This window comes from Tachyglossus aculeatus, chromosome 5 (assembly GCF_015852505.1).
Source record: "Tachyglossus aculeatus isolate mTacAcu1 chromosome 5, mTacAcu1.pri, whole genome shotgun sequence".
NCBI lineage: Eukaryota > Metazoa > Chordata > Mammalia > Monotremata > Tachyglossidae > Tachyglossus > Tachyglossus aculeatus.
The window spans coordinates 36,016,801-36,028,309 of NC_052070.1; the positions used below are offsets into that span (position 1 = coordinate 36,016,801).

Here is an 11,509-nt window from a genome sequence, read left to right on the forward strand (position 1 = left end):
TCTATATGTTGCCAATTTGTACTTCCCAAGCGCTTAGTACAGTGCTCTGCACATAGTAAGCGCTCAATAAATACGATTGATGATGATGATGATGATGATGATTTTGTTAGTATGTTTGGTTTTGTTCTCCGTCTCCCCCTTTTAGACTGTGAGCCCACTGTTGGGTAGGGACTGTCTCTATATGTTGCCAACTTGTACTTCCCAAGCGCTTAGTACAGTGCCTTGCACACAGTAAGCGCTCAATAAATACGATTGATTGATTGATTAAGTCATTCTGTTTGTAAAGGCAGCAGAGGAGATACCTTCGGCCCCGGTGACCACCTCTAGGCTTCCCGGGGGAACTGGAAAATTGAGAATGATCTGATTTATTTTTGCGGAGAGGACAACCGTTCAAACCAGGTCTCCCCAGGGCATTCCGGGACTTCGGTGGTCCCTATTGAACAGCGATTGCTTGCGGGAGACTCTTCGAACCATTCATTCGTTCATTCAATCCTATTTATTGAGCGCTTACCGTGTGCAGAGCACTGTACTAAGCGCTTGGTAAGTCCAAGTTGGCAACATCTAGAGACGGTCCCTACCCAACAGCGGGCTCACAGTCTAGAAGGGACTGTGAACCAGAACCAGAACTCTCTGTCAGCTCAATGTGGGCAGGGAACAGGTCTGCCAACTCTGTTATTTTGTACTCTCCCAAGCCTTAGTATAGTGCTCTGCACACAGTAAGCGCTCAGTAAATCCCACTGAGAAGCAGCGTGGCTCAGTGGAAAGAGCCCGGGCTTTGGAGTCAGAGGTCATGGGTTCAATTCCCGGCTCCACCAACTGTCAGCTGTGTGACTTTGGGCAAGTCACTTCACTTCTCTGGGCCTCAGTTCCCTCATCTGGAAAATGGGGATTAAGACTGTGAGCCCCGCTGTGAGTAAGCGCTCAATAAATACGATTGAATGAATGAATGAATGAATGAATGTAAAATGGGGATGAAGACTGTGAGCCCCCCGTGGGACAACCTGATCACCTTGTAATCTCCCCAGCGCTTAGAACAGTGCTTTGCACATAGTAAGCGCTTAATAAATGCCATTATTATCATTATTATTATTACTGATTGATGGATGGCAAGAGAGAGGAGGGAGGCCTTAGAAGCTGTCGTCTCCTGGAGATCAGTCTGTCCTCCTGGAGCCTGCTGATGATAATAATAATACGAATGATAGTGGTATTTGTTAAGCACTGTGCCAAGCCCTGTGCTAAGCACTGGAGTAGATAGAATACCATCATACCAGACACGGTCCCTGTCCCACAGGGGGCTCCGAGTCTCGAGGGGAGAGAGAACAGGTATTTCATCCCCATTTTACAGATGAGGAAAGCGAGCACAGAGTAGTTAAGCGACTTGCCCAAAGTCACACAGCAGACAAATGGCTGAGCCGCAATTAGAACCCAGGCCAGGCCCGGGCTCTCTCCACCAGGCCTCACTGGCTTTCATAATAATAATAATGATGGCATTTGTTAAGCGCCTATTATGTGCAAAGCACTGTTCTAAGTGCTGGGGTAGATACAAGGTGATCAGGTTGTCCCACGGGGGGCTCACAGTCCTAGTCCCCATTTTACGGATGAGGTTACCGAAGCACAGAGAAGTGAAGTGACTTGCCCAAAGTCACACAGCTGACAAGTGGCAGAGCTGGGATTTGAACCCATGACTTCTGACTCCAAAGCCCAGGCTCTTTCCACTGAGCCACGCTGCCTTCCCCCCGCATCCCCCAGGGCCACATGGCTGTGTTTGGGTGTTGCTCCACAGACACCATGGATTGACCGATCCCAGCAGGAGGCCAAAGCTGCATTGGAGGGCTTTTGGGTCCTTTTAGACTGTGAGCCCACTGTTGGGTAGGGACTGTCTCTATATGTTGCCAACTTGGACTTCCCAAGCGCTTAGTACAGTGCTCTGCACACAGTAAGCGCTCAATAAATGCGATTGATTGATGTCCTGGCCCAACTGCACCATCCCCAGCCCTCACTCGCACCCCGAATCTTCTGCCGTGTGACTTTCTCAATGGAGCCAGGACATACCTGACCCTCCCCAGGACTGGGAACATTTCTTTATCATCTCTATTCATTTTGGTACTTACTAAGCATTTCCTAAGGGACAAAGACTGGGGTAGACACAGATAATCACATCGGAGACTCACAGCCCAGGAAGATGAAGCAGCTTAGTTTAGTGGATAGTACACAGGCCTAGGAGTTAGGAGGACCTGGGTTCTAATTCTGGCTCTGCCACATGTCTGCAGCGTGACCTTGGGCAAGTCACTTCGCTGCTCTGGGCCTCAGTTACCTCACCTGTATATTGGGGGTTACGAGTGTGAGCCCTGTGTGGCACAGGGACTGTGTCCGACCTGATTAACTTGTATTTACCCCAGCATTTGGAACAGTGCTTAGCACATAGTAAGTGCTTAAAAAGCACCACCTGGGTTCTAATCCTGGCTCTGCCACATGTCTGCAGCGTGACCTTGGGCAAGTCACTTTGCTTCTCTGGGCCTCAGTTACCTCACCTGTATATTGGGGGTTATGAGTGTGAGCCCTGTGTGGGACAGGGACTGTGTCCAACCTGATTAACTTGTATCTACCCTAGCATTTAGAAAAGTACTTGGCACATAGTAAGTGCTTAACAAGCACCATATTATTATTATTATTATTATTATTATTATTATTATTATTATTATTATTATTATTATTTTATTATTATTGGCACATAGTAAGCTCTTAACAATCATTATTATTATTATTATCTTAACAATCATCATAATCATCATTATTATTATTATTATTATTAAGAGGAACACCTCCTCCTTAGGCCATCAAGGCAGGAGGCATCTCTCCTCCCAAGGTCCCAAGGATGATAATATTACTATTATTATTATTATTATTATTATTATTATTATTATTATTATTTAGGAACAGCCAGGATCTTAAACTCAGAAGAGGAAAGTGGGGCACCAAGAGGCGAAGTGACTTGCCCAAAATCCCTCAGGAGGTCAAGGCTGGGCTCAGCACCCAGGCCTCCTGACTCCCAACACTCCCAACACGAGAAGCAGCGTGGCTCAGTGGAAAGAGCCCGGGCTTTGGAGTCGGAGGTCATGGGTTCAAATCCCGGCTCCGCCGATTGTCAGCTGTGTGACTTTGGGCAAGTCACTTCACTTCTCTGGGCCTCAGTTCCCTCATCTGGAAAATGGGGACTAAAACTGTGAGCCCCACGTGGGACAACCTGATCACCTTGTATCCCCCCAGCGCTTAGAACAGTGCTTTGCACATAGTAAGCGCTTAACAAATGCTAACATTATTATTATTATGTTCTTTCCACTCAGCCGTGCTGTCTCCTGCCTTGCGCTAAGGTTGTGATCTCTAGGCTGGGGGGGCGAGGGTGAGGGCCTCTGTGAGCCCAGGTGGGTTCGGAAAAACTCCCTCCTCCGTCTCCCGGGCCTTCCCGGGATCTAGGCCTCTTCCCTGTTGGCGGCAGGATGGTCGGGGAAGTCCCGCGCCCGGCAGCCCAAACCCCACATCCCTCAGGGGGCTGCTAAACTGACTTACCCCATTAATGCCCGAGGCCACGGTGGCGCTGAAGGAATTCTACCCCGGGGGGCTCCGTTCTCCTATAAATCAGACCTCACGGAAGTCCCCACGTTGGCAAATATTTACTTTGTCTCCCAGAAAAAGTTGCCCTTGATATATTTTATTTGGGGAAACGCGGTAAGTGGAAGTCGGGGCCGTTATTTTTGGCTGCCGGGGGCCGGGGAGCTGTGAGGACGCCCTGTTTGTGCTGGAGGCCGGGCCCGGCTGCGCCTCCCTCCTGGGGCTCTGAGTTCTCCGCGAGCTCCATCGGTGTCTCCGCGTTGTTTATTCTGGGGGCTTTTGGGACCGAGAGGGGGAGGGATGTTAGCAGTTGGGGGCACCGGGGAGGTTCTGATTGAGTTTTTCAGGGGCTGGCTGGTGGTAGGCCAGAGTTCTGTCCACACCACTGTTTTCCACTCAAAGCAAACTGAAGGGAGAGGGACCAGGCCCCTTTGTGACCTTGGTAGGAGAGATGCCTCCTGCCTTGATGGCCTAAGGAGGAGGTGTTCCTCTTAATAATAATAATAATGATGATGATGATATTTGTTAAGCACTTACTACGTGCCAAGCACTGTTCTAAGAGCTTGGGGGGATACAAGGTAATCATATGTTCTCTATATGTTGCCAACTTGTACCTCCCAAGCGCTTAGTCCAGTGCTCTGCACACAGTAAGCGCTCAATAAATACGATTGAATAATAATAATGGCATTTATTAAGCGCTTACTATGTGCAAAGCACTGTTCTAAGCGCTGGATTGAATGAATGAATGAATGAATCAGGTTGTCCCATGTGGGGCTAACAATCTTCATTCATTCATCAATTCAATCGTATTTACTGAGCGCTTACTGTGTGCAGAGCACTGGACTAAGCGCTTGGGAAGTACAAGTCGGCAACATATAGAGAAGGTCCCTACCCAACAGCGGGCTCACTCCCTCCGTTCATTCATTCATTCAGTCGTTTTTATTGAGCACTTACTGTGCGCAGAGCACTGGACTAGCACTTGGACTAGCACTTGGGAAGTACAAGTCGGCAACCTATAGAGAAGGTCCCTACCCAACAACGGGCTCACAGTCTAGAAGGGGGAGACAGACAACCAAACGAAACGTGTGGACAGGTGTCAAGTCGTCAGAATAAATAGAAGTAAAGCTAGATGCACCTCATTAACAAAATCAATAGAATAGTAAATATGTACAAGTAAAATAAATAGAGTAATAAATCTGTACAAACATATATACAGGTGCTGTGGGGAGGGGAAGGAGGTAGGGCCCATTTTACAGATGAGGGAACTGAGACACAGAGAATAATAATAATAATAACAATGTTGGTATATGTTAAGCGCTTACTATGTGCTTACTAAGCACTGGGGTAGATACAAGGTAATCAGGTTGTCCCACAGTCTTCACCCCCATTTTACAAATGAGGGAACTGAGGCCCAGAGAATTGAAGTGACTTGCCCAAAGTCACACAGCTGATAAGTGGCGGAGCCGGGATTTGAACCCACGGCCTCTGACTCCAAAGCCTGTACTCTTTCCACGGAGCCACGCTGCTTCTCTTGGCACTGAGGCTGCCACGAGGCTAGAGGCCCCCGGCCCCATCTGGGCCGTGTCTGTTTCCCAGTGCTTCCGTACCAGGAGTCCAGGATGGCCTCCTTACAGATCTAGACTGTAAGCTCGTTGTGGGCAGGGAATGTGTGTGCTGTTGTTATAGTGTACTCTCCCAAGCAGTTAGTACAGTGCTCTGCACACAGTAAATACGACTGACTGACCGTGTAACAGTAGGAAAGGGCTCTTTGCAGTGCACGTTGCCCAAGGAGCTACCAATCTGGTCATTTTTCCTTATTTTTCCTCCCCAGCTTCTCTTTGAGGGACCTCCGAGTGGACAAGGCACGCAGGGGTGACCTGCTTGTGGGGAGGGGACAGAGAGCCGGAGCCCCCCAAAGTGAACCCCTCCTGGGCCTCAGTTCCCTCATCTGTAAAATGGGGACTAAAACTGTGAGCCCCACGTGGGACAACCTGATCACCTTGTATCCCCCCAGCGCTTAGAACAATGCTTTGCACATAGTAAGCGCTTAACAAATGCTAACATTATTATTATTATATTCTTTCCACTCAGCCGTGATGTCTCCTGTCACCCTGTGGCCTAGAGGTTCTGCCTCATTGGCTTTCTGGTTTTTTTTTAATTGCATTTGTTAAGCACTTACTATGAACAAGGCTCTGTATTAAGCACTGGAGTAGATACAAGCTAATCAGGTTGGACACAGTCCCTGTCCCACCTGGGGCTCACAGTCCTTCATCCCCATTTTACAGATGAGGTAACTGAAGCCCAGAGAAGTGAAGTGACTTGCCCAGGGTCACACAGCAGACAAGTGGCGGAGGCGAGATTAGAACCCAGGCCCGGGCTCTCTCCATTAGGCCACGCTGCGTGCTACCCAGCTCTGCCACTTGTCAGCTGTGTGACTTTGGGCAAGTCATTTCACTTCTCCTTCTAGACTGTGAGCCCACTGTTGGGTAGGGACTGTCTCTATATGTTGCCAACTTGTACTTCCCAAGCGCTTAGTACAGTGCTCTGCACACAGTAAGCGCTCAATAAATACGATTGATTGATTGATTCTCTGGGCCTCAGTTCCCTCATCTGTAAAATGGGGATTAAGACTGTGAGCCCCCACGTGGGACAGGGACTGTGTCCAACCCAATGACCTCGTATCTATCCCGGTACTTAGTACAGTGCCTGGAGAACAGTAAGCGCTTAACAAATACCACAGTGCTCAGTGGAAAGAGCACGGACTTGGGAGTCAGAGGTCATGGGTTCGAATCCCCGCTCTGCCACTTGTCAGCTGTGTGACCTTGGGCATGCCGCTTCACTTCTCTGGGCCTCAGTTCCTTCATCTGTAAAATGGGGATTAAAACTGTGAGCCCCCCTTGGGACAGGGACTGTGTCCAACCCAATGACCTCGTATCTATCCCGGTACTTAGTACAGTGCCTGGCAAACAGTAAGCGCTTAACAAATACCACAGTGCTCAGTGGAAAGAGCACAGGCTTGGGAGTCAGAGGTCACGGGTTTGAATCCCAGCTCTGCCACTTGTCAGCTGTGTGACCTTGGGCAAGCCACTTCACTTTTCTGGGCCTCAGTTCCTTCATCTGTAAAATGGGGATTAAGACTGTGAGCCCCCCGTGGGACAGGGACTGTGTCCAACCCAATGACCTCGTATCTTAGTACAGTGCCTGGCGAACAGTAAGCGCTTAACAAATACCACAGTGCTCAGTGGAAAGAGCACGGGCTTGGGAGTCGGAGGTCATGGGTTCGAATCCCAGCTCTGCCACTTGTCAGCTGTGTGACCTTGGGGAAGCCACTTCACTTCTCTGGGCCTCAGTTCCCTCATCTGTAAAATGGGGATGAAGGCTGTGAGCCCCACGCTGGAGGGGTGGCGGCGTGTTTAAGTGAGTAACTCCATGGAGCTTTGGCGGAGGAAAACGCCCTGGGAAGGGTAAGAAAGGCCGAGGGCCTCAGGGCTCCAAACCGCCACCTCCGCCCAAGGTTTGGGTTGGATTAGGTCCCGGAATGGGGGAAGTCCCGGCTGGGCTCGGCCTGGACGGAGAGGCTGAGCCGTCACCCGAACCCGGACCCCGAGGGAGGCCAGGCCGCTTCTCCGACGCTGTCCTCCTCACCCGCCCTCCTCACCCTGGAGTTGTTCGAGGCCCGGGAGCATCTGACTCAACGAGCCGTTGAGTGTGCCTGGCCTTCTCCAAACACCAGTCGGAGATTAATCAAAATCACACGGCCCATTCCCACCAGGACCTTCCATTCATCATCGGCAAATATTCCTTGAGCGGCTTCCAGATGCTACAGCAGGCAACCCAGGGGGCGGGCAGATTGGAACCGGGGACCTCCTGATCGCCCCGCAAATGGAGGAGCCGTGTGGCCTAGTGGAAAGAGCGAGGTCCTGGGAGTCTGAGGACTCGATTATAATAACAATAATAATGATAATAACGGTAATTTCAGTACTTTTAAGCCCTTACCGTGTGCCAGACCCCACTCTAAGCTCTGGGATAGAAACAAGTTAATCAGGTTAGACAAAGTCCCTGTCCCACATGGGGCTCACAGCCTTAATCCCCATTTTGCAGATGAGGGAACTGAGGCCCAGAGAAGCAAAGCGACTTGCCCGAGATCACACAGCAGACATGTGGTGGAGGCAGAATCAGAACCCAGATCCTTCTGACTCACAGGACTGTGAACTATCCACTAATCCATGCTGCTTTTCCTTGGTTTCAAATCCCAGCTCTGCCACTTGCTTGCTGTGGGACCTTGGGCAAGTCCCTTGGGCAAGTCTGTAAACTTCTCTGTGCCTCAGTTCCCTCAACTGTATAATGGGGAAATATACCTGTTCTCCCTCCTACTTAGGCTGTGAGCCCCATGCGGGACAGGGACCATGTCCAACCTAATTAATTTGTATCTACTCCAGTGTTTAGAGAACAGTATTTGACACATATTTGCACATAAGCGCTTAGTACAGTGCTCTGCACATAGTAAGTGCTCAATAAATACAATTGATGATGATGACATAGTAAGTGCTTAACAAATGCCTTAAAAAAATGTGCTCGTGTTCAGCTACCCAGAATGGAAGGTCATCTCAGTTTTGGGCTTGCTGAGTGAGAGAGGCAGCAATGAAGAAAGAGGAATGGGATCTTTGAGGGGTAAAATATTTTCCTGTTTTCTCAGGGTCCTAAAATGGATTTGGCTGATGATCAATATTACCCTCCTCCTTCTCCTCATTAGACTGAGGGCCTACTGAACCAGGTTCTGGAGAGTGAGCAATTAATCATGCAGTGGTATTTATTAATAGTGTTGGTATTTGTTAAGCGCTTACTATGTGCAAAGCACTGTTCTAAGCGCTGGGGTAGATACAAGGTAATCAGGCTGTCCCACGAGGGGCTCAGTCTTCATCCCCATTTTACAGATGAGGGAACTGAGGCCCAGAGAAGTGACTTGCCTAAAGTCACATAGCTGACTAGTGGTGGAGCTGTGATTTGAACCCACAGCCTCTGACTCCATAGCCACTGAGCCACGCTGCTTCCACAATACACATCATCGGCTACAGTGCCACAGTTCATGACAGAAATTCTGGAGCTTTTAAAAACATTGCGACAAATACAAGTTCACCGTGTAGTCGACACTCAGTTAATACCGCCACGCTGCTTCCACAATACACATCATCGGCTACAGTGCCACAGTTCATGACAGAAATTCTGGAGCTTTTAAAAACACTGCGACAAACATAAATTCACCGTGTAGTCGACACTCTGTTAACACTGCTCCTTCACCGCGTTTTTGTAATAATAACAATAATGATTGTGGTATTTGTTAAGCGCTTACTCTGTGCCGAGCACCAGCGCTCAAGGCAATCAGGTCTTAAGCTCTTACTGCATGCAGAACACTATACTAAGCATTTGGAAAAGTACAGTAATAATAATAATGGTATTTGTTAAGCTCTCACCAAGTACCGATCACTGTACTAAGCTCTGGGGTAGATACAAGATAATCAGGTACCACATTGAGTTCACAACCTAATAGGAGGGAGAACAGGCACAGAATCCCCTTTCTTTAAATGAGGAAACAGAGGCACAGAGAAGTTAAATGATTTGTCCAAGGTCAAATGACACGTACGTGGCAGAGCCGGGATTAGAACCCAGGTCTTGTGACTCCCAGGCAGTCATTCTTTCTACTAGGCATCGCTGCCTCTTCATACATAGAGAGCATTGAGTCTGGGATCCAGTCCTGACTTATATAGCTGTTAGGGCAGTTGACCAAATGCTACATGAACTTATTATCTTTTGGCTAGTTTTTGAGAAGCAGTGTGGCCTAGCAGAAAGAGCACAGACATGGGAGTCCGAGGAACTGGGCTGTAAACCCAGCTCCGCCACTTTCCTGCTGTGTGACCCTGGACAAGTCATTCAACATCTCTGTGCCTCGGTTTCCTCATCTCCAAAATGGGGATTCAATACCTGTTGTCCCTCCTAATTAGACTGTGAGCCCCATGAGGGACAGGGGCAATGTTCAAACTGATTATTTTGTGTCTACTCCAGTGCCCTAGGCACATAGTAAACACTTAACAAATAATCATTATTATTATTAGTTTTGGCCTTTCAATCTTCAGAACGCCCTCAATCAGAGAGTCAAAAGCATTTACTGAGCGCTGACTTTGCGCAGAACATTGAACTAAGTGCTTAGTGAGATTACAACAGTTTTGGTGGATAACTAAGAGCTTGTAATCTAATGTGGGTGACAAACATTAAAATAATAATAATAACGGCATTTATTAAGCGCTTACTATGTGCAAAGCACTGTTCTAAGCGCTGGGGGGATACAAGGTGATCAAGTTGTCCCACGGGGGGCTCACAGTCAATCCCCATTTTACAGATGAGGTAACTGAGGCCCAGAGAAGTTGCGACTTGCCCAATGTCACACAGCTGACAATTGGTGGAGCCGGGATTTGAACGCATGACCACTGACTCCAAAGCCCGGGCTCTTTCCACTGACTCACGCTGCTTCTCTGAAATAAACTACAAGTAGGGTACCCCTGTCAGGATCGTATCTGGAGAGTTTCCAGTACTCTGCCAGTCTCGGCTACGGGAGGGAGAGTCAAGCGGAGGCCTACCCGTTCCATTCCTAGCTTGGGCAGTGGCTAGCGAGTGGAAGGCAACCTGCTACAAATCAAAACTCACACGTGCTGAGCAGCGGCGGCATGGGAGAGTCGAGGGTGGAGACTCAAGTTTACTGTGCGGAATGAGGCAATGGTCAACCACTTCTGTATTTCTAGACTGTGAGCCCGTCGTTGGGTAGGTACCATCTCCATATGTTGCTGACTTGTACTTCCCAAGCGCTTAGTACAGTGCTCTGCACACAGTAAGCGCTCAATAAATACGATTGAATGAATGACCAAGAAAACTCTATGGATACGCTACCAGAATGATTATAGTTGGAGGTGGGGTGCTCTGGGAGAGATGTGCTTCATTTGTTCTGACGATTTTGACACCCATCTACATGTTTTGTTTTGTTGTCCGTCTCCCCCTTCTAGATTGTGAGCCCTTTGTTGGGTAGGGACCATCTCTATATGTTGCTGACTTGTACTTCCCAAGCATTTAGTACAGTGCTCAGCACACAATAAGTGCTCAATAAATATGACTGAATGAATGAATGAATGTGTTCATGGGGTCGGAAGCTACTCGACAGCATAAGACAAGTAGGGTAAGCAACAGAGTACAAAAATATGAACAAAATTGCTTGTAGGAGTAGGGTGAGTATCAAAGAGTTGGTGGGTAAAGAATTAAATGCATGGGTGTTGCAGAAAGGAGGGAGAATAGGGTGGAGAAATCAAAGATCCATAGCGAAGTCTTCCTGGAGGAGGGAGTGAAAGAGAATGAGAAGCAGAATGGCCTAGTGGATAGAGCACGGGCCTGAATTCAGAAAGGACCTGGATTCTAATTCCCACCCCACCAGCTGTCTGCTGTGTGACCTAGGGCGCATCGCTTCACTTCTCTGTGCCTCAGTTATCTCCCATGTAAAATGGGGGGGGGGGTAATGGTGTGAGCCCCATGTGGGACAGTGCCTGGCACATAGCTAATAACAGTGATACTACTAATAATGAAAATGGAAAAGGTAGAAGAGGGCAGGGAGAAGGGAGAAGGCAAGTGGGAACCTGAAGCGTTCAGGTGGCTTTTCATTCATTCATTCAATCGTATTTATTGAGTGCTTACTGTGTGCAGAGCACTGTACTAGGCACTTGGGAAGTACAAGTTGGCAACATATAGAGACGGTCCCTACCCAACAGCGGGCTCACAGTCTAGAAGGGGCAGACAGACAACAAAACAAAACATATTAACAAAATAAAATAGAATAGTAAATATGTACAAGTAAAATAGAGTA

General features: G+C 48.4%; 1 non-coding gene across 1 annotated transcript; it reads left to right on the forward strand.

Moving 5' to 3' along the window:
• The first annotated feature begins 10,160 nt into the window (after positions 1-10,160).
• LOC119929036 lies at positions 10,161-10,298 on the forward strand. Its single transcript, XR_005451179.1, has one exon. It is a non-coding gene; the product is annotated as a small nucleolar RNA SNORA7 (small nucleolar RNA).
• Positions 10,299-11,509: the final 1,211 nt, after the last annotated feature.